The 27,784-nt window shown below is 37.1% G+C and overlaps 1 protein-coding gene and 1 long non-coding RNA gene across 20 annotated transcripts in view; one reads left to right on the top strand and one right to left on the bottom strand.

The window, feature by feature from the left end:
* NCKAP5 (NCK associated protein 5) overlaps positions 1-27,784 on the top strand; it is a 993,533-nt gene that overhangs the window by 117,018 nt on the left and 848,731 nt on the right. For 2 of the 19 annotated variants that reach the window (XM_054549273.2, XM_054549272.2), the window contains exons 2-5: positions 5,049-5,185; positions 6,408-6,503; positions 19,952-20,069; positions 20,556-20,626. The exons of 6 other annotated variants lie outside the window; for them this stretch is intronic. The gene's annotated coding sequence lies outside the window, so the exon portion shown is untranslated. Of the gene's footprint in view, positions 1-5,048; positions 5,186-6,407; positions 6,504-19,237; positions 19,330-19,948; positions 20,070-20,555; positions 20,627-27,784 lie in introns of all 19 variants that reach the window. 11 more of the 19 variants (XM_054549280.2, XM_054549281.2, XM_054549284.2 and 8 more) reach the window with 8 other exon arrangements.
* Positions 21,023-23,444, bottom strand: LOC134759583 (uncharacterized). The gene is made up of 2 exons (XR_010135965.1): positions 23,192-23,444; positions 21,023-21,303 (listed from the first exon to the last, which is right to left on the bottom strand). It is a non-coding gene; the product is annotated as an uncharacterized LOC134759583 (long non-coding RNA).

The raw sequence follows: 27,784 nt of genomic DNA, 5'->3' as shown, positions 1-27,784 counted from the left end.
ATTTGGTTTTTGTGTGTATTTTTGTAAGTAATCACAAATCCTTTGGGGGAACGAGGTTGGAAATAAGTACATAAACAGAAAAAGAATGTACTCTAATACTTTAATGTGCATGAATCTTGTTTCCCTGACAACAGTAAAACTTTTTAAAACTTGGGCTCTGACTTCTACTTGCTTCATGCCCTCATGATACCTTGGACAATTTGAGCATATAGCAACAATGTTCAGAAAACTAAAGATTGATGATTGGACTGATAAGAAAGGGATCTTGTTCTGTAAAAAGAGTGTTCATTCGTCTGCTTTCTTTCCCCCTCCTGGCTTGCCCCACCCGCTTCTCAATCTTTTGAAGCATTGGACAAAGAATTGCTCTTTTTCCTAGACCCAAGCATTCCAGGTTAGCACAATGCCTAGACAGGGTTGTAGAATTAATGGGAGGGCTCATTATGTCTCTCAGAGTTTTCATGTGCCTGAAATGGCTTTAGACCAAGTGTTTTTTGTTGTTGTTGTTGTTTTGGGTTTTTTGTTTTGTTTTGTTTTTGCTTGCTGGTGCTGGGAACAGGCACATTCTAGGCACAGGGTGGGGGAATCCCTCAATCATTGAGCACTGCCCTCTCCTCTTCTAAAGCCCCACTGAGTGAGCCACATTCAGGATAACTGTGCCCTTATGTCAAAGCACACATCGCGTGATAGCCCTTGAAACTCTATAGCGCAGCTTGTATATCTGGTAAGTGGAGTATACATGAGCGGGATGGCAGGTTTATCACACAGAGCTGAAGAATGCTCCAGGGAAGTTCAACAGAGGCAGTCATTGTGGAAAATCTGATAAATTGTACTCTTCTAAATACTCCTTTTAAGCCCTTTCTACCGTTTTGAAAATATATAATCTCTTGCGCAATAATGAGTTTCGTGACTCTTTCTCTTTCTCCTGTCCTTTCTGCAAATCTGTTCACTCAGATACTCCTCAGTGGGGGCACTTTTTCACCTTTGGCTTCCTCTTGGATGTACTTCACTGTATCTGAAGATCTGAGCTCAGCCAATTGGGCATGGTTAAGATGTGTTCTGCGTCTGTGTGTTTGTGTGTGTGTGTGCACACATGCAAGGCGGGGGTGGGGGTTGCCTGTGTGCTTATGAGCACATGTATTTGTGTTTCAGCATTTCTGGTTTTGCCCTTTCAATTAGACAAAACCAGAATGTTATTTTGTTCAGGCTCAGATTTCCAAATTAAACTAATCGAATCTAGTACCATAACAAACCAAAATAATTTCAGGGCATTTTTAGCAAACAGTATCAATCTTCTACAAAAACAACAGTATTTTCCTGATGAAGAGGTTTGTGTATCATTTTCTCCAATGTCATTGGGATTATGCTTAAGCCATTATATGTCTTTTATCATTGTAAAAGATAAATGTTTGGACTGTTGAATCCTGCCTCTCCCCTCCTCCCTTCTATGCTATCTTCTTGTAAGGTACAAAATTCTCACACATAACTTCAAAATGTTTCAATTTTGTTTCTTAGGCCAGGTAGATACATAGTTAGTGAGTGCCAATGAAAGCATTATAACAAGGTAGATTGTTAGATCTAGTAGTGGGTGCTAGGTGTGGTAGCCACTGAGGTAGATTCGACTTGGAGCCTGCGCTTGTGGGATGGCAGAGCCCACAGGCAGATATGCAACCTATCAAACTCTGTATCATGATGCTGATCAATGGAAACAAATATGCATATTTTTAGAGGTCATACCTGTCTTTCAGTTTCCGTCATCTCCTTCACTCTCTGCCTTGGACAGCAGCTTCCTACATCTGTGCAAACTATGGGCAGAGGGAAGTAGAGGACCAAACGCATCAGCCAGCTTCTGTTAGCTAGGTGCACCTTGTGAATTTGGTCACCCAACTTGGCTGTTTCTGCATCTCCTGCCACACTGACTTCAAGCAGAACTAGGCAGGCAATCTTGCCAGAGTAGCATGAGCAAAAAGTTTAGTATTCTAAAAGAGATAATGAAGAAAAATAGATGAAGAAAAAACTGATTGTAGCTTGAGATTGTCCACACTAGCTGCCTCTGATATTTAGTTCTACATCTCTTTCCTTTTGAGTGCCCCTCCCAGTGCCTGATCAGGACTTTGTATAAGCCCTCGTTTTGTAGGGACCCAGGGGAGTTCTGTCTTCGTGCATGCCTTAAACAGACTTTCAAAACTATGGAGAACTACCCTTAAGATGAGGCTGTGAATAATATGGGGTCATGGGAGTTCTGGGTTAATGATATTGATCAGAGTGGCTTGCAAATGAATTATTCTATAGGCAGGGGAGACTTTGAGATGTTAATTTGATGCTGAAGGCTGATAGTTACATTTCTGGGAAGTTGTGGGCATCATTCTCTGCCTTTCTGAACTGAAAGTATAAGTAATCGTTGGGATAGAACAGGAAGGAGACAGTGATTTAGATTAATAGAAATTTGGTTGTATTTGAAAGGAAAGGGCACCTTTAGCTATTTATCCTAGAAAACAGTTCATCCATTTGTGTGAAGAGACATGCACAAGAATGCACACTGCAGTAGCATCTGCAGTAGTGATAAGTTATTTGCCGGTGAAGTGCCCATCAGCAGGGAAGGAAAGAATCAAACAAATAATACTCCATTCACACCATGGAGCCCGAGTCATCATTAAAGAATTGAAGAAGAGCTATTGGTATCTTGACATGGAAAGACCTCTGTGACATATTATTAAGTGGGGAAAAAATCAAATTGTCAAGAAATATGTATAATATGGTATCATTTATGTTTATTAAAAAGCTTACATATTAAATATGTACATGTATTTTCCATATAGGTTTCTACATAATTTTAACTTTTTACTTTAAGAAGTTATTCACGATTACTTTTGAAAAAGAATGATATATTGTGTGTTTGTGTGTACACATGTATATTTGTATATATTTTAATAAGAGAATATTCTGAAGGAATATTTCATGGAATAATGAAAAAGAGATTTTTTTTTTCCAAATAAGTAACCTGAGGTAACCAAAGGTAATATAAAAGAGGAATGAAATCTCAGATTTTTCTGGGTGCATCAGTTTCCAGACATGGCAATTTTAATTTAAGATACAAATCAAAGCTGTTAAGATACAAATCATCAGCTATTTCTAAGTAGGCATGAAGCAGCATAAGTTATTTGCAAAGAACTCCATTGCTCAGGAGTTTAACTTCATTTCAAACAAGATAAGCTTGTTCTAGATATTCAGTACTGGGATAGAGATAATCAGATAAATGAGCTGTGGCTTCTGTCCTTGAGGGGAACCGATCTAGTGGGAAAGACAGACAAGCAAACACCTACCACTTGCTTGTGAGTCCACACTGTAATACTCCAAGACCGAATGAAGTACCCCAGAAGGGGAACAAGTTGTAGACACACAAAGGAAGAAATAAGTATTGATTGTTTTTAGGGAAATAAAGATACAGTTTTCATAAGGAGCATGTGAGGCTGATTTTCTAGACCCCAAATTTGGTAGATTTTGTAGGTCTTTTGGTAGACCTTCATTTCCCACAGGGGAAATAAAGATGGAGAAGGCTGAAGGCCTGGGGCCATAATGATAGTCAATAGACTAGAGGTTTTGGTGCTGATGAAAATTTCATTTTTCAAACTTAGAAGTGATAATATCAGACTGAAATAATACTATTGGATGTGAAGCTTCCAGTGATCTACAAAAAGAGACAATTTTATCTGGTTACTTTGAATAGCTAACATTTCTCGTACACTTACTTGGTACTGTGCTGAGTACCTTGTATTAGTCCATTTTGCATTGCTATAAAGGAATACCAGAGGCTGGGTAATTTATAAAGAGAAGAAGTTTAACTGGGTCACGGTTCTGCTGGTCGTACAAGTATGGTGCCAGCATCTGCTTGGCTTCTGGTGAGGCCTCAGGAGCTTACAATCATGGTGGAAGACAAAGGGGGAGCTGGTATATCACATGGCGAGAGAGTGAACGAGAGAGAGGGAGGAGGCGCCAGGTCTTTTAAACAACCAGATCTCATGTTAACTCATAGAATGAGAACTCACACATTACTGCAAGGACAGTACCAAGCCATTTATGAGTGATTCGCCCTTTTGACCCAAATACCTCCCACTAGGTCCCCCCTCCAACATTGGAGGTCACATTTCAACATGAGATTTGGAGGGGACAAAACATTTAAACCATATCATACTTTGTATAAATGATCTCATTTAATCCTTATAGCAATCCTACAAGGTCAATAGTATTATGATCCTACCTATGGTATACGTAGTGTTGTTATTTCCATTTTATAAATAAGAAAAGTGGAGATCAGAGAAACTAACTTACTTAAGCAATTTTATATCACCACCCTAAAACTCCTGATTTTATCCATATGCCAATACTGCACCAGAAGTAGAAGACCTTCAGGTTTCATTGTGAAGGGAGTATCAGAAGTATAGTCTGCAGAGTTTAAGAATTTCCAGGAGATGACAAGAACATAATCCATAGCTATTCAGATGGACCCCTCAAATGGTGATGGGATGAAGATTGCAGTGTAGAAGATGTCAAGGTAGTCTGTGCAAACATTAGAGCCACTACTGGTTATGTGAGCAGGGAGGAAAGGAGAACTGTGATTTCACCGGCACTGTGAAATATGACGGCATGTTCTGAGGTTTGCTACTTGAAGGCTAAGGAAGGTTTAAAATTGGATAGCGTGGGATGACAGGGTAGTGGTGGAGGACATTAGCAATCTCTCCACCTTTCCATGAAGCAAATGATCATGGATTTTCCCAAAGTTAAGCTACTATAATTTGGAAACCACCTACATGTCCAATAAGGAGTAGCTGAAACACATTATAGGATTATAGGACATCCAATTAATGAGATACTGGGCAGTCCTCAAATATGGTACTGTGGAAGAATACTTAATGACATTAAATTATACTTAGTACATAGCTGTAGGTGGAGAATTATGGAGTATGCATTCCCATTTTTTTAAGTGTATTGTCATAGACATTTGTCATGTTCACGACTGCTTGTGATCTCATGAACAGCTTTTCTATGTTTAGGGACATCCCCATGATATAACCATCTCCTCCCCAACATTGAAACCAGAACTCAAATTTTCAGCCTCACAGCTAGGATGCAGGCGTATGATCTGAGCTCCACCAACCAGATGTACCACGTGAGAGAATTCAGTCCTGAAGTGAGTCAAGTGTGCAAACAATCCCTGTGCAAACCCTTCCATTTTATTGAACAGGTGGGGACATTTTTTTGAGGGAGTTCATGGGAGAAACTGGGTTTTGGAGGCAGCAGCAGTAGTAGCTTCCTCCTCAGCCTAGTTTTGCAAAGTGGTTTGGGGCATTGTTTATGGCGACTTAGTCCTCAGCCTAGCTCCCAGCCCTCTCTATTTTGTGAAAGATCTGACACTTAAAAAAAATCTCCTTTATAAACTTCTTAGTCAACATCATGTAGTTACAGCCCAATGTTAACACTAATTTTTTTGTTTTACTCTTTTTCGTGTTTTTTTTTTGGCAAACATTTATTCAACAAAAAATTATTAACTGTCTACCATTGCTGAGAACTCAGCCAAGTCCTAAAGGAGAAAAGATGCTTATGATGCTTTCTTTGCCTCCAGTCCACATATTATGTATACAGTCAGGAATGTTTCTTTAAATAATCTTGGCAATGATTTTTCTAAAGGCTGTATGAGCATATAATGAGTTTGAAGGACCGTGATGTAATTACCATATATTGCATAAAATGTATTTAAATTATTGTAGCCATCTTTGATTTAATTTTATTACTAAATTAGGCTATTTTCTCTGTGAATGTTGCTCTCATGTTTGGTTCTCATTTATGTAGTTCCCTACTTTAGTTGAATCCTCTTACTTTTCTCTTTTCCATTTAAAATATTGTGATTTTAAATTTATCATATTATTATATTTTTTCAATTAAAAGTTTTAACAAAGTAGGAAAGACAATGAGACAAAAATTCACGAAGTTACCTTCAAATGGATTGAATTTTTTATGTTTTTTTATTTCTACCCCTCTGCTTGGATTTGATATGATAATTTTGTTATTTGTTTAGTGGTTACCTTACAATTTGTGACATGCCTATTAATTTTAATGTATATACATATAAAATACTTATATATTTATAACAAAGAATAAGATTTATTTGGTATCTTTATACCCTTTAAAAATAAAACTAAGACCTTATCGTGTTTCCCTTACCCATTGAAACCCACTGTGATTTTTTTTTTGAGACAGAGTCTTGTGCTGTCACCCAGGCTGGAGTGCAGTAGCCAATCTTGGCTCGCTGCACCTCCGCCTCCTGGGTTTAAGAGATTTTTATGCCTCAGCCTCCCAAGTAGCTGGAATTATGGGTGCACACCACCACGCCTGGCTAATTTTTGTGTTTTTAGCAGTGACGGGGTTTCACCATGTTGGCCAGGCTGGACTCGAACTCACGACCTCAGATGATCCACCTGCCTCAGCCTCCCAAAGTGCTGGCATTATAGGTATGAGCCACCGTTCCTGGCCTTCAATTGCTATTTTTAATGGACATAGATAATTAGATTTATAAACATGTTTGATCCATGTCTTTGCTTACTGCAATCTCCTGTATTCTACTCCTTCTCTCTCATTTTTTGCTAAAGTGTATCCTTAATTATTTTTAATGAGTGTCAGGGGAAGGTAAAAATGTGTGTTTTTAGTAAGTCTAAAAAGTTTTTATTTTTCCCTCATTCTTGGATTATGTTTTAGCTCAATTTGGAATTCTAAGTTCACAGTTATTTGCCCTAAACACTTTGATTACATCATTGTCTTGTGTTCATTCATTAATTTTTGCTAACTAGAAATATCCTGGAAGTCTAGCTCTCTAATAGGATTTCATTTTATGTTATTTTAAAAACATCTCTCATAAGTTTTAGGATTTTGTCTTTCACTTGAGGTTTTTATGGTTTTAATAGTATACATGATGATATGCATAGCATTTTTCTTTTTCTTTTTTATTTTTAGATGGAGTTTCACTCTGTCACCCAGGCTGGAGTGCAGTGGTGTGATCTCGGCTCACTGCAAGCTCTGCCTCCCGGGTTCAAGCAATTCTCCTACTGCAGCCTCCCGAGTAGCTGGGACTGTCAGGCACGTGCCACCACACCCAGCTAACTTTTTGTATTTCTAGTAGAGACAGAGTTTCACCGTGTTAGCCAGGATGGTCTCGATCTCCTGACCTCACGATCCGCCCACCTCGGCCTTCCAAAGTGCTGGGATTACAGGCGTGAGCCACCGCGCCCAGCCTGTATAGTATTTTTCACATGTTCTTCCGTTTTGAAAATTTCTCAGCCATTATCTCTTAGGATATTTCCTCTATGTTATTCTATTTTCTCTTTTCAGAATTCCTTAGATACATTTTGGGGACTTTGAATGGATATTTTTTCTCTTCAACTTTCTTCTGTGTGCTTTATTCTAGGTGGATTCATCAGCGTAAGTTTTTAATTCATTAATTATTCCTTTGATTGTCTTTTCTAGATTTTGTCTTATTGGCATTTCATTTCAGACCGTAGTTTTTTTCTGTAGATTTATAGTAGATCTTCTTCCTATACATTTGTTTTTGTTTCTTATTTGCCTGTTCTTGTATCACATTTCTCATCCTTTTTATGAATGGTACTCTATTTTATGTTTGGTTTTTATTTCTTTTTAATGTCAGTTTTAGCTTTTCATTGTTTTCATTTGTTTGATGTTGAATTATCTGTATTTTTTATTTTGCTTGTCTTCTTAGTTTTGTGTGCTTTAAACTGTCAATTTCATCTTGAATTGGAGCTTCCTCTCATCTCTGTGCACACTTCTCCTCACCTAGAGGATTTATGGATGCCTCTGGGAAGCTTACCAGACACCCCAACTAGAACTAGGTTTTATGAGCGACTGGATGCATCTATTCTGTAATATAAAACTGGGGGGCCGGGCATGTAGGCTCACACCTGTAATCCCAGCACTTTGGGAGGCCGAGGCGGGTGGATCACGAGGTCAGGAGATCGAGACCATCCTAGCTGACAAGGTGAAACCCTGTCTCTACTAAAAATAGAAAAAATTAGCTGGGCGTGGTGGTGGGTGCCTGTAGTCCCAGCTACTTGGGAGGCTGAGGCAGGAGAATGGCGTGAACCCGGGAGGCAGAGCTTGCAGTGAGTCGAGATCGCGCCACTGCACTCCAGCCTGGGCAACAGAGTGAGACTCCGTCTCAAAAAAAAAAAAAAACAAAAACAACAAAAAAAACTGGAAACATCTCAGATGAAGCTGAGCTATCAAGTGACTTGGTTCAAGTCCTATCTTTCAGACCGTCTTTCCTTCCACTATGCAGATCAACATCATATGTAAGCTGTGACCCCAGGCAGTAATTACTTTTCACAATCCTTCTTTCAAGATTGAGGGACCCTTTTCCCAGACTATGTTTTCATGAAGTAAGCTGGCTGGCCTTTGTCTCCCAACATTTATGGAAAGCTTTTAGTGCCTGATATATATTTGATGTCAAACTCTTTCCCATTTTTGTGTCCATCTGGACACAGAAGTCAGTAGGTCCAAGACTTCAGTGTCCTCTTCCTTCTCTGAGCTCAGTTTTTTTTTGATCACAGAAATGTTTATTTGTTCATATGTGCCAGAGAATTTACCTGTAAAAGTTACATATCTAACTCAACTATTATTTTATGGAAGATTTTTACTTTGAGGTCCATTTCTTCCATGGCTTGGCTTTAGAATAATCATGAATCATTCAAATTAGGCTAAAAAATCTCTGCAAGTTAAATGTATTTTAATTTCCCCTGATTCTCAAAGTTTTTAAGAGCCACTCACCTAATTTGACTTCTTTAGTTTGAATTAATATTATATTTCTAAGGAAAAGACAAAGTAACCACAATTTCTTTTATTTCTCTCCTGAGACAAATAATTATATTTTATACCTTCAACAATGTTAGCATAATTTTAAAAGGCAATAGTAGAGTAGTGCCTTCAAAAGGGTTTGCATGGAGTCTCCTTAAAGTAAAATTAAAATTTGGCTTTATGGTGCAATGGTTTGTTTGTTTTGGCAGTCAATGGAAATTATTTCTTTAATGGAATGAAATGCAAATATTAAGCAACAAGCTTGAAATGATGAGGGTATTTATGTTTTGGTCTCTTAACAACTGTGTTTTTCTGAGGTTATGGGAGTTAAATGCAGTTTGCTTGTTGATGGGGTTGCATGCATTGTCAGCAAATGTGGGCAGCTAAGATATTGTTAGTTTTGTACATTTAGGAAGAGTTTAATGAGTGCCGGTGAAAGATGATGGAAGTCTTATAATTTATTCTAAGTGATTTAATAGAGGAGGCTAAGCATCTCAATTTGTTTAATTCAAATGTACTGTATACAACCCTATGAGTCTTTTCATGACTTAATACAAAGATTTAAAAATAAAACTAGAAAATATATTACAGCTAAAGTAAAAATGCATCTTTTAAAGCAAAGAACAAAAAAGTTAGAATGAATGAAGGAAATATGAACTAGTTTTTCAATTTGAAGCTTAAAGAAGATACAATGCAATAAACAATCCAAACTGTAATTAAGAAAGTACTCCCACTTATGATAGAACAAAAAGAATAAAACATCTAGGAATAAATTTAGGAAATGAAGTACAAGACTTGTACACTAAAACTTACAAAATATTGTTGAAAGAAATTAAGACTTGAATAAATGGAAAGACATCAAATTTTCATGGACCAGAAGACTTAGCATTGTTAAGATGGCAGTACTCCCCAGATTCATCTACAAACTCAATGCAATGTCCCAGTTGGATTTTTTGCAGAAATGTATAAGCTGATCTTAAAATTCATATGAATTTCCATATGGAAATGCAAGATATCAAAAACAGCCAAATCATCTTGAAAATAAAGAATGAAGTTGGAAGATTCACACCTCCAATTTCAAACCTACTATAAAGCTATAGTAATCAAGATAGTACTGTGCTGACATAAGGCTAGACATATACATCACAGGTATAGAATTAAGAGTGGAGAAATGAATTCTCTCACTTATGGTCAATAGACTTTTGACAAGGGAGCCAAAACAATTCTGTGAGAAAAAGAACAATCTTTTCAACAAATAATGTTAGGATAACTGGAGATTCATGTATAAAAGAGGAAATTCGGATTCCTATCTCAAACCTACCAAAAAAACCCTCAAAATGAATTACAGACCTAAATGTAAGAGCTAAAATTATAAAACTTCGATAATAGAAGTAAATCTTCACTGCCTTGGATTAAGCAATAGTTTCAGATCTGATATCAAAACCATAAGCAACAATAAAAAATAGATAGCTTGGACATCAGTAAAATTAAAAAAAATGTGCCTCAAAGGATATTAGCAGGAAAGAAAAAAAACCCCATGAAATAGGAGAAAATATTTGCAAATATTATATGTGACAAGGAACTTCTAACCAGAATATGTAAAAAGACTCTTAGAACTCAATAATAAAAACCAAATCACCCAATTAAAATGGACAAAAATCTGAATTGATATTTGGAATACAGATATTTCTCTAAAAAAGACATGCAAAGCTGGAAGGATCACATTACATGACTTCAAATTATACTACAAGGCTATACTGGCCAAAACAGCATGGTATTGGTACAAAAACAGACACATAGATTAATGGAAGAAAATACAGAACCCAGAAATAAAGGCACATACCTACAATCAACTGAATTTTGACACAGTTGTCAAAAATATACAATGGGGAAATGACACCCTAATCTATAAGTGGTGCTGGGAAAACTAGAAAGCCATATGTAGAAGAATGAAACTGGACCCCTACCTCTCACCATATATAAAAATTAACTCAAGATGGATTAAAGATTTAAGTGTAAGACCTGAAACTATAAAAATCCTAGAAGAAAACCTTGGAAATACTCTTCTGGACATAGGCCTAGGCAAAGAATATATGACTAAGACCTCAAAAGCCAATGCAACAAAACAAAAATAAATAAGACTTAATTAAACTGAAAAGATTCTGCACAGCAAAAGAAATAAATAGGATAAACAGACAACCTACAGAATGGGAGAAAATATTTGCAAGCTATGCATCTGACAAAGGACTAATATCCAGAGTCTACAAGGAACTCAAACAACTCAGCAAGAAGAAAACAACTGCATTAGAAAGTGGCCAAAGGACGTAAACAGACATTTTTCAAAAGAAGACATACAGGCGACCAAGAAACATTTGAAAAAATGCTCAACATCACTAATTATCAGAGAAATGTAAATCAAAACCACAATGAGATAATGTCTCACACCAGTCAGAATGGCTATTACTAAAAAGTTTAAAATCAAAAGATGCTGACAAAAATGTGGAGAAAAGGAAACTATTTTACACTGTTGGTGGGAATGAAAATCAGTACAACCTCTATGGAAAACAGTATGGAGATTTCTCAAAGAATTAAAACTAGAACTACCATTCAACCCAGCAATCCCACTACTGCTCAAAGGAAAATAAGTCATTATATCATATGTTTATTTTGGCACTATTCACAGTAGCAAAGATATGGAATCAACCCAAGTGTCCATCAGTGAATCATTTAATAAAGAAAATATTCTATATATTCACATATGTACACACACACAACACCATGGAATACTATGCAGTCATAAAATAGAATGAAATACTGTGTTTTGCAGCAATAAGGATGGAAATGGAGGATATTACCCTAAGTGAAATAACTCAAAAAAAATAGAAAATCAAATATCATATGTTCTCACTTAAAAGCAGGAGCTAAACAATGGGTATGCATGGACATATAGAGGGAAATAATAGACACTGAGAACTCCAAAGGGAGGGAGGATGGGAGGTGGGAGGTGAGGGTTGAAAAATTATTAGGTACGTTGTTCACTATTTGAGTTATGGGTAGACTTAACACTCAAATCTCATCATTATGCAATACATGCATGAAACAAAAACTTGCATATGTATCTCCTGAATCTAGTTTTACAAAACCCTTTAAAACAATATACAAGTAGCCAATAAACACATGAAAAGATGCTGAACATTATTAGTCATTCAGGAAATGGGAATTAAATCCACAATGAGATACCTCTTCATATCCACTTATAGGTGGCTGTAGTTAAAAAAAGAAGGTGGACAGTAACAACTGTTGAAAAGATGTGGAGAAGTTGGATCCTCACACACTGCTGGTGAGAATGTAAAATGGTGCAGCCACTTTGGAAAACAGTTTGGCATTTCCTCAAACTGATAAACAGTTTCCATTTGATCCGGCAATTTCTGTCCTAAGTATATACCCAAGAGTAAAGAAAACATATGTCCATACAAAAAGTTGTACAAGAGTGTTTTAACAAAAATGTGGAAACAGCCCAGATGTCCAGTACTGGTAAATATATACATAAATGTATAAATAAAATATGGTATACCCATATAATAGAATATTAGTCAATTACAAAAAGGAATGAAGCATTGCCACGTGCTGCAACATGGATGATTCCTGAAAACATGATGCTAAGTGGAAGAAGTTAGTCACAAAGATTACTTATCATGATTCTACTTGTGGCAAGTGTCCAGAGTAGACAAATCCATGGAGACAGAATGTAGATGAATGGTTGCCCGGGGCTGAGTAAGGTGTAGGGGATGGAGAAGCACTGCTAATATGTATGGGGTTTCTTTTTGGAGTGTTGAAAATGTTCTAAAAATAGATTATGGTACTAGTGGTATAACTCTGAATTCACTAAAAACCAATAAAGTGTATACTTTAAATGGATCAATATTATGGTATATGAGTTATACCTCAATAAAGCTGTAAATTAGATGCGATGAATTTAAAGGCATTAAATTCTTTTGAAATTGTTATATTGATCAAAATATTTTAAGGCCAAAGGGACCTTAGAGATTACTTACTTCATTTTTCTCTATATGTGAGGTTAAGAAATTGAGGACTAGAGAAATTAATTTGTCAGAAGGTATACAGGTAGTTATGGAACCAAAAATACACACCTGATATTTTAATTTCCAAAATGGATCAAGATTTTTCTAACCTCCACAGAAACCATCTGCACAGCAAAATATGATGTATAGATGTGGTCATAATTCAGATAATTGGTCAAATATCCAATCCAGGTCAAAATATCCATATGTGACCTGAATTTTATTTTTTTGTGTGTGCAGGAGACAAATAATAAAACTAACAAGAAAGAAAAACGTATAGACCACTGAAAGATTACAGAGGCATGTACTTACATACCTTAGGTAATCTATCAAATTAAAGAAATATATAAAATTGTCTTTGGAGGAGGGACTTAAATTTCTGGGTTGCAATGTCATATATGAATATCTAAAAATTATTCAGTAACCCAAGTAAATATTTTAATTTTAATGTAAGAAGAAAAAACCTTTATGCTTTCAGAACTTATTTCTATAACTTATGATAATTGCTTCCACATTTTGACTTCATGTAAAAGGAGAGTAAATCATCTTTGAATAGAAAGTTAGAGTTTCTTCCATTTGCACAGGCAGGTGATGGGAAATTAAATTAGACTGCCTTCCCCTTTCCTGTACCTAGTTTTTTGTGTTCATATTTGAGACTTCAATCTTCTCTTCTTCTTGGGGTTTTACATTAATTCAAACTTTAAAAATGACTATCAAACTTTAGAGACGGAGGAAGGTTTATAAGAACTCATGTAATCAAAGTGTAGCCAATAGGTTGCGCACTTCTCAGAGATACTGGTTTGTGAACTACTTTTTAAAAACCAAACTAATCTTCAAACATTGAGAGATTTTACATAGATGATCTGGATTTCAGACTCTTGAAAAACTGAAGAGTTTGGTAAAGTGAACCTTCCTTTCTGCATGGTGGTTTTTAGCTGCAATTGGATGCCAGCTGCCCTTTTGGCATGGGGCCTGCCCAGGTGGGCACAGCTCCCGGGGGCGGCTTCATGCATTTACGTTACCTACCCAACATATTAGTCATTTGGGTTTGCAATCTCTGACTTAGCCCAATTACCCAACTCTTTATTTTCCCCATAAGGTACTTCTTTAAATGAGTGTGCCCCTAGTGAAATAATTCAGAACTCATTGTCACTATTACCACATTCTTTGATCAAAAGAGCCAGAAACCCTGCTGATTATGTAAGAGAATCAAGTTGAACTGTGCTCCACCTCCCCCTAGCCCCTGAAAAATCATGAACCTGCAAGTATTTTGGATCTTAGAAACATTCTTAATGAAGGTGAGCATTGGTTCTTGGGACAATGAAAAATACTAAAATATCATAATAGTCCATGGCCTTTCAGAAGCCACACATATCTGTACATAAACAGATATTCAGTAAATCTGTGGTATTAAAATTTCATGGTGAAGGGGGTGAAATTAGGGGGAAAAAATTAAAGAATTCTGGGTGGCAGGCAGGCAATAAAAATTATATATATACTGAAATAAAGGAAGAACTCAGAAAGACTAATGCCTGGCCTGACATTTTCCTGTCAAATGTAGCTCCTTCTTATAGGAGGAACCCTGAATAAATGTGTAAAGGAAACAGTAATCCAGTCAGGGTGGGGGCATTGGCTTTCATCAAGCACCGCCAGAGCCCATCTGATCCAACTGCCCAAATAACCAAGCATTTATTTTCCATAAAAGAGAAAAACAAGAACTTTTAACATGGGTGATATAAGTATAAATTGCTACAGTACAGTCATTTTGGGGGAGAAATTTGGCACTGCCTTTTCACTCCAACATGTGCACAACCTATGACCCAAGGATTTCCCCATATGAGAAAGAATCTTCTGCCTGTGATCCAAGGATGTCAGAACAAGAATGTTCACAACAGTACTGTTTGCAATGTGAAAATGGTAAAAAATGTGAAACAACTAATACCCATTCTTTTGGAATTGGGGTGAACTGTTTTAAGTCCATTCAATAGGATTCCTAAACTATTTTAAAATAAACTAGAATTCTATTATCAGCATGGATAAGTCTTGCTGCTATAATGTTAAGTGAAAAACAATTACAACTGAATATAGAAAGCAGAATATCATATATACATAAACTAAAACACACATAAAACAGTGCTGTATATCATTCTAGGTTTATGCATACACAGTAGAAATATAATTTATGCACAGCAATAATGCTCTCCTACTACAGGAGAGTGGCTATTGCTGGAGAAAAAGGAGGATAGAATAGGGGAATGCGGCTACAACTACATCTACAATGATTTTGTTACTTAAAAGAGAGAAAAGATTAAAGCAAATATGGCACAAGATTCATCTTTGTTAAATACAGGATAGTAGGTACATGAATCTCTGTTACTTTACGTACTTTTCAGTATGTTTAACTTTTTAAAAATGAAACATTTTAAAGCACTATAGGGATTCAGGAATATGTTAAAAAATTCCTCAATCTGGTAATTGGTAGCTACAAAGAAATCAATCCCATTCTTATGGATAAAAACATTACTACTAATCCTACTGAAGTCAGGAGCAAAAGTTTCTGCTAAAAACTTGCTTCCCTGGTCAGTGCTCTATGACCAGAAAAATGAAACAAGATTTGTAAGTATTGGACAGGAAAAGCCAAAAACGTTGCAATTTTCTATCTAAAAAAATCCAATAGAATAAAATGAGCACATTTAGAACCAGAAAGAGTGCTTAGAAAGTTACCTAAGCAGAAGTTTAAAGTTTATTAATCGATAGGCTTATTTCCGGCACTGCCTATATCCAATTAGAAAATGTAAGTAGAAAGAAATGTATATAATTCTCAAGAGTAATAAAAACATACTTAGTATTTAAAGAAATTATGCCCAAAGGCTATTGAATTAACTTATTAATTCAATAAATTAATGATTGAAGTAATTTATTAAGGCAATAACTTTATTAATAAATAAGTTATTACTAAAATATTTATTAATTTGGGTCATTGTGCTGTTTACATTCTTTCATTCTTTCCTTCCTTCCTTCTTCATTCCCTTTCGCCATTCCTCCCTTCTTCCTTTTTTTTCTTTCAATCTTCACATCCTTTACTGAAGGATGTGAACAACACAGTGACCCAAATTAATTATCTATTGCTGCCCAAAATACTACCTCAATAAGTTGGTTATTTAAAACAATGACTGATTTTCCTTCTGATTCCATGGGATGACAACCTGTGTATTTCTTTTGTTGTTCTCACCTAGAATCACGCATCAGACTCTGTTTATCTCAGGATTTGACTGTAGCTGGTGGGTTCACAGTGGCCTTGCCCAGGTATCTGTCAGTTGGTGTGGCTGTCACCTCTCCTCCAGTGGCTGTCACCGTCTTGTGGGCTAGGCTGGGCTTCTTATCAGCATGATAGCCTGAGGGTTCATAGAGAGGGGATGGAAGCTTCAAGACCTCTTAAAGCCTAGTGCTAGAACTCAGTTTCCCTTTTGCCACATTCTATTGGTCAAAAGGTTCATAAGCCCTACCAGATTCAAGGGGTGGAGAAATGAGCACCATCCTTAAGCTAGAAAAGCATAAAAGACACACTTCAAAAGAGAGTTGGGCATCATAGGAAGGGAGGAATTTGTTGCCATTAAACAATCTACTGCCCATTTCATGTCGCTGAATGGAAAGATTCAAGAATATAATGATGTAAATTCTCTCCTAAATAATCTGTGAATTTAAATTCAATCCAATTTAATAAAAACCTGTACAGTACTTTTTGTTGGACCTGATGAGCTGATTCTCAAGTTGATCTGGAAGACAAAAATGAACACAAATGGCCAAGAAAAATTCCAAACAGACAACATGGGAAGTCTGGCCTATAAGACATCAAAATTTACTAAAGGCCCATAATTAAAGCAGTGTGATATTGGCGCAAGGACAGGTGCATAGATTAGCTTATTTTTTTTTTTTTACTTGAGGGTCAAGGAAAAGGATTTTGCATATGTTGACTTTTGTTATGATTGGGGGCATTTAAAATCAGTGGGAGGAATACTTTAATCACAGAATTAATGAATTTATATTCTTTTAGAAATAAAGTTAAACCTATGCTTTACGTAGGTTTACGAGACAAAATTATCTTCAGATGGTACCGTAAAAATATTAGGAAGACATATGGAAAATGATCTTTTAATTTAGAACGTATAAAGGATTGATGTGTTTGACTGCAAATTAATTGTAACATTCTATACCATAACAAAGTGAAGAGACAAGAGGTAGACTGGGGGGAAAATATTTGCAATGTCTCTTAATAAGGAGTTAATATTCAAAATGTATTCACAGCTTTTATAAAGCAATAAAAAAGGAAGAGGCAATAGGAGAATGAGCAAATAATTTCAGCAGGCAATCCAGAGAAGAATAATTCAGATAACCACACATAAAACAAAGATGCCCAGCTTCACCAATAACCATGGATTATAAATTCAGACAATGAGGTCACTTATTTTACCAACAAATTTGTAAAAGCTTTATGATTGGTTCTGTTCAGCTATGATAACTATGTGGAAAACAAGTAGTCTTACACATTCTTAAATATTTTTGGAAGGCAATTAGTCAATTTCTAACCAAATTTAAAATTTTACACTATAATTCCATCTTTAGAGATCTATCCTTTGTAGAGAAACTCACACAGGCACAACAGATACATAGACTTGCTCATGGTGGGATGGTCTAGAATCAGAAAACACAACTATCTAAATTTCTACCCATAAGTTAATAAGCAATTTATTGATAATCTGTTTTATAGTACTATGAAGCTGTAAAAACTGAACTAGGCCCAGGTGTATTGAATATATCAGGTGAACAAATGCAGTCACGGAAAAATAGATGTCGATGCCACTTATATAGAAAGAGAAAATTCAATATATATGTATACAGGTAAACAGAAAAACAGTTAAAAGCATCTCTTGGGAGAAGAGTAGAAAAAGGGGGAGTAAAATTATACAATTTTCATATTATACTCTGTATACATTTGTTACAGCTTATATCTTTTACAAAGAAAATAAATGCATTTAATATGGTATAAATTTTTTAAAAAATAAAAAATTATCTCATAGATTGGCCAAGTTCTACAACATTTCAAAGGCTGTAACTAGGAGGGTATGGGCTGTGGAAACTTTCTCAGAAGAGAAAATGTGGAAGAAACTTGGAATTTTTTTCCTTAAGTAAGAGAAAAATTACATTTTCTCTAGGGAACAGAGCTATGGCCAGTGCGTGAAAATCCAAGAGACAAATAGAAACTTTCTAGGCATTCGAGACAACCTAGATTTGAAAGGGGCTCTTCCAAAAGACAATGTGACCCATTTGTCACTGGAAGAGGCAAGAAGAGATGGGCAAGGCCTAGTGAGGCCTGTCTTAGAAGCAGTAACCGTACTGATGGATAGGTGAAGAGGAGGGCAGGAAGTCATCATTTAAACCTAAGATTCTAGGATTCCAAATGTCCTGAGTGAAGGATAACACAAGAATCATGGGGCAAAACCTAAGCCATAGTTGTCTTGGATTCTGCAAAGAACTAAGTCATCATAAGAACTGGCTGGCTGTGCATAACTTTATGAGAAAATGCTTGGAATTCCGCTATTACATGTACATAGATAAGTTCTCTGTTTTAAGTTTCAGATCCTTTGCTATTGAAGTACAACCCACAGGCCAGAAGCATCAGCTTGTTAGAAATGCAGACTCTCAGGCTCTTCTGTAGCCCTAGTAGATCAGAATCTGTATTTTAACAAGATCTGCCAGTGATTCCCATGCATGCATTTGAGAAGCACTGGTCTGTCCAAATATCCATAGAACTCCTTTTATTCCTGAGCCTTCAAAGGCTGAATAAAAAGAAACAACCTACCACATGGAAAAAAAAAGGCCCAGTAATTGAAGTTTTGATTTTTATTGCTCAAAACTAGGTGGAAATTCTAAGCAGAAGAGAAGAAATGACTATATGTGTGTGTATATACACATGTATGTATTTATGTGTATATGTATGCATAGTATAAATATATATATGTCTATATACACACACATATGTGTGTGTAAAACCTAACTCTACTTTCTAGCTATCCATTTTAGTGGGTGGTCATTGACTAGTTTACCATCTTTTGTTTGTTTGTTTGTTTTGTTTTTTGAGACAGGGACTTACTGTCACACAGGCTGGAGTGCACTGGCATTATTACAGCTCATTGTAGCCTCAACCTCTCAGGCTTAAGCAGTCCTCCTGCCTCAGCCTTTCAAGTAGCTGAGACTACAAGCACGTGCCACCACATCTGGCTAGTTCTTTATTTTTCCTACAGACAGGGGTCTCACTATGTTGCCTAAACTTGTCTTGAACTTCTGAGCTCAAGTGATCCTCTCACCTTGACCTCCCAAAGTGCTGGAATTACAGGTATGAACCACCGAGCCTGGCCTTGTTTTACCTTTTTTGAGGGAGTTTAGCCCGCTGCCCTCTCAACAAATGAATATCAGTCTCAATTTAATTAAACATTGAGTAGAAAAAGATAAACATCTTAGAGATTTTTCTCGTACATTTCATTTTGGCAGCCGTTATTACTTAGGACATCTTTAATGTCATTCTATATTTTCTGGTTTATTAAAAATTCTTCCTATTGTTTTCAGTATGTTAATTGGTTTTAAAGTTTAATCTCTTAATCTTGATTTGGCTTTTAGCATTTCACATCAGGATTATTTTGGGGGGTGGGTGGGTGGAGGGAGATTACTATACATGAAGAATGAATAACCTCTTAAAGTGAAAAAAAAAGCTCCTAGGTAATTGGAAATATTCTAATTACCAGCTAGGGCCTTAGCAAAAATGTACTGGCTTCCAATTTATTGTACTGCATTTATTTCCTGAGTCATTTTGGTGTTTCACTTGTGCACAAAGACATTCAATGGAAAATAATGAATTCTGCAATGTGTGGGGACATCATAGTTAAACCTTTTGCTGGATTTTCAAAAAACATCCCTTTTCATAAACAGTTTTCTTAACAAGTTGTGTTGTCTCTCAGCAGGCTTTGCAGAGTTTAGAGCATATTCTACCCAACTGGCCCCAGATGGAAAATACTCTCTTGAAATTGGATGGCTTTTTAAGTGTAGCTCTCCACAGCCTGCTCAAAGAAAAAAAAAAAAGTAAGCTTGAACAGAATGCATTTAGTAGCATGGTCTATAATTCCCCCAGCATCCCACATATTTGGATGTTTTTGCTTTTGGCAGTGGAATTTTTCTAATTTAATTAACTCATTAATGTTAGCAGATGACACAGTGTGAAAATTCTTTTCCCTAGCCACTTATCTAAATATTCTTCCAGTCCACTGGGGTTATGTGTACACTTTATTTATTTATTTATAAAATGTATTTATCTGTTTTGTTTCTATACTGACCTTCCCTTTAAGAGTTCACAGGCAACATGTAGACATTTTATGTAACTTATTATAAATCTTTCTTAAGGCAATAAATGGAGAAGAGTCAGAGGAAAGAAATAAAGAGTGATGGTGCAGGGGGAGATCTTTACAAAGGAAGAGTGGGAGAGAAGGAACAGATGGTTTGAGAAGAGCAGCCAGAGCTAAAATGCTTACCCTGGTCTAAGCCCATGCAATTCTGTTTCTTCATTCTTAGTTCATACATTGAAGATGTAGCAATAATTTGTGTCTGGAAATCAGCTGGCAACACCAGGAATGACAATAAAGGCAAGTCCTCCAGGGTTAGCTCAATAAAAAGTGAATCTAACTTGCTCAAATCATGTACTCGTTCATTTGTTCATTCACATGTTTATTTTACCGTGCATTTTGCTAATCAATATATAAATCTCCCTCTCTTAGATTTTAGGTCTCCTTGAAATTTGAGGACATGTATTCCCTTCCTCCCTCCCTCCTTCCCTCCCTTCCTTCCTTCCTTCATTCCTTCCTTTCTTCCTTGCTTCCTCATTCCCTTTCTCTGTTCCTCCCTTCTTCTTTTGTTTTTCTTTCAATCTTCAGGGCCTAACACAGGGCCTGGGACAAAATAGGTATAGAATATATATTACTTAATTTTGAATGAATGGAACTCTTTTGAGTGATTATACCAACAGAGTATCTACTCCGGTATTTTAAAACAAGAATCATTTTAATCCCCCGAGTTACCTTGTTAAGGGGATTGTTATTATTATCTTAATTTTATCAGTGATGAAACTAGAGCAAAGAAATGTGAAATAAGTTGCTCAAGGTCACAGAACTTGTAAGTGGCAGTTGGAGAATGTGAACTCAGGGCTGTCCAGGGTGCTGCTACCCACGATGATGGTGACATGGGACAGGTGGCTTGATGAAGCCTCAAGAAGTGGTGAGGAAACTTCGTGTCCCCACTGAGAGTGAGACATAATCCCCGGTTTCTGCAGCAAATGAATAAATATTGGTATTAGAAGGGTTGACGCTGAATTGTATACTTAAAAGGGTGGATTATATGATATATGAATTATATCTCAATAATTTGTTATAATAGTGAGAGAAATTACTGAATATTGGAAGTTTTCTCTGACCTCTCTTCTCTGACCTCTCTTCCTAAGAAATTTAGTTCAGATTCATAGCAATTTTTTACTGCTCCAGTTCAGTGAGCTGCATGTTGAAAAATAGACAAGATTTCCAGACCCAGACTTTGTGCAGCTCCCTGAGTTCTCTGTGTTGGCCATAGCCATTTATCTGAGGAGGGGCCCATGGGAAAGTGATTCTTAGGGGCCTGTCTGGCATTGAAACCATCAACCGGAAGCTACTGAATATTATTAGTGAGACGTTTAGTGAGCATGAACGTGGGAAACAATTTTTTAAAACCAATTTTCAACATCATGCAGAATTTTCCTCCACTTGAAAGAAAGGGGTTGTTGTCATGTCTCTCTGAGACTATTTCCAGCCACTAATTTATCTGGCAAGGATGAATACCACATTTGGGAAATTTGTTGGCATTTAATCTTCTTCTAAATCAATTTCAAGGGGCTGGTAGGATTTTAAAAAAATTTTATGGTTGAAAATTATATCATTTGGTTTGCTTTTATACTCATATTCAGAATGGACACAACACTTTTCTGTGTGTGGCTGGTTTTGTTAAGTCAGAGTGCATGTGAATATACACACACAAGCACACATACACTCATATACTCATGCACATGTACGCATGTTCATACACACGCTCATACACACATGCACACACATGCACAGATGCAGACTCAACACATACACACATACACATAAGCATGCACAAACACACCCTTACCCATTTATACCACAAATAGATGTATCAATAGGAGAAAGTTATTGAGCTGATATATCTTCCAAAAGGAGACTGCTGTATGTATGTGTTTAAAGCATACAGAAAGCCAGTGCTTTCCTTTCTATGGACTTAATAAATCAGAATAAAAAGATTTCAATACAAAGAGGACTGGAGCTTCAAACATTCTGTTTGGTAGCACTTTGAAAAAAGAGCTAGGTGCACATGGAGAGCAGTGGGAAGAAAGGAGGCGATGGGTTTGGGGGCATCTGAATCATGGTTTTCTGCAACATTGGCCTTGCCATTTGAAGTTCTTTCTCTGAAACTCTACGTGGAGACCTCACTCTGAGGTTTTATGATATATGTACATTAAGTTGGAATCTAGATTTAATATTTCTACCTTTAGTCAGCAATGTTTTCTGAATGAAAAAAAGGATCAGCTTAAGCAGCTTAATTTTGAATGATGAGCCTGAGAGTGGAGATACAGATAAAGGTATTTATCCAAATTGTTTGTATCTAACATTTCTTTTCTTTGGGGTCAAGAAGTTTGCAGATTAAAAATTGTTGGGTATGGTGGCTAAGGAAAGGCAGTTGCTGCTACCGACAATCATGTGTCCCTCAGCCCTTGAGAAAAGGATGGAGATCAAGAAAAGACTGACATCTTCACCTTCCTAAACTGGTGCTCCATTGACTGCACCTTGGAAATATTGAAGAATCTTAAAATAATAATGTTTGGTTCCCACCCCCAGAGATCTTGATTTATTCCATCTAGGGATGGGCCTTAATGACTCCCCAGGTGACTCCACCTAACATGCAGCAAACTTGACAGCCACTGCTCTTAACTGATGGTTGCCAACCCTGGCTGTTGTTACTCTGATCCCTGCAGCCTACACCCCAGAGATTCAAGTGATCTGGTGGGACCTAGGCATTGATATTTTTTCAACAGTTCCCCATGTTATTCTAACGTGCAACCAGGGTGAAAAGCCATGAAGCTGCCTTGTCAATGACAGGAAACTTACTGTGTTTATTTTTTGTCCTTGATGTGCTCTACTCTGCAGTTATTCTTTGCATGCCTGCCGTGTGGGAGCTGGTGTGTTGGATGTTGCAGGGAATATAACAATGAATTTGACACAGTCTCTGTTCTCCGGATGTTTATGAGGCTGCAAACCATTATATTTTGCATTGTTTGTTGCTTAATGAAGCTGACCAGAAAACATCTTGAATTTAGATGTGGAAAAGCTTGCTCTTGCATTATCTCATTGAAACCTCACAATGACCTGGTGAGAAAGGCATAAAAAATGTAAACTCGAAGAAGCTAGGAATCTACTCAAATTTACATGGCAAAGACAGCTAGGAACCAAATCTTCTAATGCCTAAGCAAGAGAGCCCTTTTGGCATTACTATTTTTCTGCATTTCTTCTGGAAATACCATTAATATATCAAAGCAGGGATGGGAAGTGGCAGAATCAGAAAGGCAGAAATTGAGATGGAGAAAGTTGTGTCCAGATCAGGTGTATGTATCTGAGTGAGTGAGTGTGTGTGTTTGTGTGTGTGTGTGTGACTGTGTGACTGTGTGTATATGAGGGAATATGCCTTTGAGATTTTATTCAATGGTGCGGTTTTGTTACTCTCTTGAAAATTATACAGCCTGTTAACAAAGTATATCAGAAAATAGAATTTACTGACATCTTTAGAAAGATTAAAAATCTGTCTAGCATGAAAAGGCCATTACTAACTGTGAGAAAAAATTTTAAAAAAAGAGTTATTAAGGCCAACTTAGATTTCTACAGATACTGAGTAGAAGTAGTTTCACCAGGTAGAGATGGATGTATGTGAGGGGGGAAGGGAAGATTAGTATCAATAACTATCACTCAACAAAAGGGTGCTTAATTTCCTGTCTTCCTTAAACTCCATGACCGTTTTCTTCCCCATAGAGGGAAGGAGAGGGCTCCAACCCATTGCTCTGAGGAATATATGTATTCTATTATAACCAGAGATGTTGGAAGACATAGAAAAGACATTAACACTACTGGGTTATGGCTCTTTGTAGGTGCAGGTAAATAGATTTTAGGTTGATGACATTTTAAAATCATGACAAAATGTTTTCTTTGAGGCTTGGGTGTGTCGAATATGCTTGGCTAAAAAAACCACCTCACTCTTGTAAATGTATCTAGTATTACTTTGCTAAACAAAATTGTATTTTTGCCCTGCTCTTTATATGTTCACAAAGACAGCTGTCAGTGTTCATTTATTTATGCAAACAACAAATGTTCTTCATGTGCTATGCATTAGGTGTTATACTACTTAGGGGAACACAGAACATAAAATGCTGTCTCTGTCATCTAGAGGCTTAGTGTTTCTTAGAAAATAATTCCAGACTATTATTTCAGAAGACTCACAAGAACAAATCCAGGTATTTCCCAAGGAAGGCTTGCTGCCTGTCCAAAGGCATCTCCATGGGGTGCGCATGAAACATTGTCAAGCCTAGAAAAAGGAAATTACTGTAGATGTTTCAAGCAAAGAGGGATTTAATGCAAGGAATTTTTATGATGGTGTTGAAAGGGCTGGAGGAGCCAGAGGGATAAGGTGGCGGTACTCACAGACTGGGGCATTGCTGATGCCCTTTCTTAGCTGACCTATTGGGGGAATCACAGAAGTTGCTGGAGCCTGCAGTCACCTGCTGTTGATGCTGTTCTGCTAGAGCTGGAAGCAGAATGGCTTCTTCTTTCCCATTGCCTTCTAATCTCCTCTCACTGCCTCCTATTGGCAGAATTCAACATTAACACACTGACCAAGATGTCTTGATCATGTTTGCATCTGTACATGCACAATACAGAGAAGAGTACAGCAGGGCAAGGTGAGGTGGGAAGGGAGCAGTAAGATCCAACAGTCACATAACAAGCAGAAAGGCGTGGAGTCTGGAGGTAGCCACCATAACCACCACCACTTGGAGGTTTCCCTTAGTTTTTTAGACTTAGGAATTTGATTAATAGAACACTCAGATGTGATTTGAAACCTGACTGAAAATAACTGTTATGAACTGAACCATGTCTCCTGCAAATTTCATATGTTGAACCCCTAACTCCCAATGTGACTGTATTTGGAGATAGGGCATTTAAGGAGGTAATTAAGGTTAAATTAGGTCATAAGTGTGGGGCTCTAATGTGCTAGAACTGGTGTCCTTAGAGGAAGAGACATGGGGATGTGCACACACAAAGCAAAGGCCATGTGAGGACACAGTGAGAAGATGTCCATCTGCAAGACAAGGAGAGAGGCCTCACCAGAAACCAACTCTGCTAGCACCTTGATCTTGGACTTGTAGCCTCCAGAGCTATGAGAAAATAAATGTCTGTTGTGTAATCCGCTCAGTCTGTGTTATTCTGTTATGACAGCCCAAGCTGACTAATATACTAACCAAATATGTAAATAATAAATATAAAGAGTAAGATGTCAAACTGTCATTTTTAGTTTGCAGTAGAAATGTAATTTTTCAAAAGATTTTCTACTTGTATTTGCTGGTCAGCACATTCTTCTTCTATAAGTGATACTACATAGGAATCAAATAAAATTGGGAGGTTGCTTGATGACACTAGTCTCTGAATTAGTTGAGTTAGATGGATGGTACAAATGGCTCAGGTAATCCCAGGCATCTTTAGGATATGATATACTCATTTCCCCCCTGGATCTGCAGTCTCTGCTGGATGTATGTCATCTTTTCCCAATAGTTCAGTCAATTGAATGTTTCAGCCTTTCTGATATTTTCTTTGTTAATCAGGTCCCTTTTCATATTGCTGCATCCTGGTTGCCATTTTGTTTCTTTTAGATAGTCTTCCTTTGATCCACTTGGATAAATGTACTCTGATCCTTTCCATGATGATTTTATGGCCTAACTCACAAATTTTCACCTTCTTGGAGTGAGGCCAGTACATGTAGTTAGGCTGCGAATTGGCTAGGATACACTGCTCTAATTGTACCGCTTGTTGCCATTGTCAGCCCTGATTGGACTGTAGCTTTATGATTGGCAAACGCTTATGCCATATTGTTGCTAAATCATTTGAATATTATATCTGCCTATATTATTGGTACCATAAAATATGAAAAGAAAGGGACCAAATCCATTTGGAAAGTTGTTGAATCAGCTTTCCACATAGGCATATTGGACTGTTTGAGAACTATCAAAAAGATCCCCATTTCCCAAAATGACAGCCTCATCTGCCTATGAAGGAGCATAAAATTCAGTAGCTAGAGTTGCTTTTAATGAGTTTAATCATATTTTCCAGAAGGGATGATCAATATATCTAATATTTAAGTCTTACCTACATGTATCTGTCCCCAGCCTATTTCAATAGCTTGTCTCATTAATCATCAGAAAACCCTATTATGAAGAAGGTCCTATTATTAATGCTGTTGTATAGAGTAAGCAGTGGAAGCTTAAATAGGTTAAATAATTTGTTGAATGTTACCTGCTAGTAGGGAATTTAAAACCTAAGATTAACCTTTGTGTTTAGAATAAGAACAGAGAGAGATACATTAGCCTACAAGCCTCTGTAGTTTTTGCCTATAACTCAGGACTTTTTTCACACATTCTCTTCCTGGCTATTTTCTTCCTAAGAAATGGGTCCCCTCTCTCTCTTTTTATTTTTATTTTTATTTTTTGAGATGGAGTCTCGCTCTGTAGCCAGCCAGGCTGGAGTGCAGTGGTGCGATCTTGGCTCACTGCAACCTCTGCCTCCTAGGTTCAAGCAATTCTCCTGCCTCAGCCTCCAGAGTAGCTGGGACTACAGGCACTCACCACCATGCCCAGCTAATTTTTTTTTTTATTTTTAGTAGAGATGGGGTTTCACCATGTTGGCCAGGATGGTCTCGATCTCTTGACTTCGTGATCCACCTGCCTCAGTCTCCCAAAGTGCTGGGATTACAGGTGTGAGCCACCGCGCCCGGCCGCTTGGCACTTTTGCACCACCCGCTGGAGGTTATTTCCTTCATACTGTACCTAGCACAGTTTGGAGCTGTTTGCTTGCTTGTTTTTTATATGCCTCACTAAAATATGAGTTCCACAAAGGTGGGTACTTTGTTTTTCTTGTACATGACTGTGTCACTAACATGTAAGGATTGTTTTCCATACAGTATTCCTACTGTCTTCTGTACAATAGGCACTCAATGCATATGTGCTCAAGGCCAAAGCACAATCTATTGTGAGCTATCAAACTCCCATGCTCTTTGGGATCAAGACTTAGGAGGGTGTGTTTTTGGTGGAGAGGGAAATATGAGGGTCGGAGTAGTCTCTAGCTGGTTCATCATTGCAGAGGGTGTTCTGAACTACCAGTGTATACAGTCACTGAGACTGGGAGAGAGGGAGAATGCCACAAAGTGGGCAGGAACAGCTGAAAGTAGAAAAGGCAGCCTCCCAAACAAATTTCAGTTGACTAGTGGTCATGCCTATAGCAGTATACAGAACTAACTTCTTTTCTGAAAAATACTGCCTAGAATTTTAGAAAATGATATTGAAAAATTTGGATTTTATCCTAAATTCTGATTGAACTCTTAAAAGTTTCTGAGTGGACCAGTAATGTATTAAAAATTAGTGTTCTCGAAAGTAAGAGATAAAATGA

The sequence above is a fragment of the Pongo abelii genome, chromosome 11, assembly GCF_028885655.2.
Source record: "Pongo abelii isolate AG06213 chromosome 11, NHGRI_mPonAbe1-v2.0_pri, whole genome shotgun sequence".
In the NCBI taxonomy this organism is placed as follows: Eukaryota; Metazoa; Chordata; class Mammalia; order Primates; family Hominidae; genus Pongo; species Pongo abelii.
Note: the sequence above shows the minus strand (reverse complement) of the source record. Positions and strands in the feature narration are given on the sequence as shown.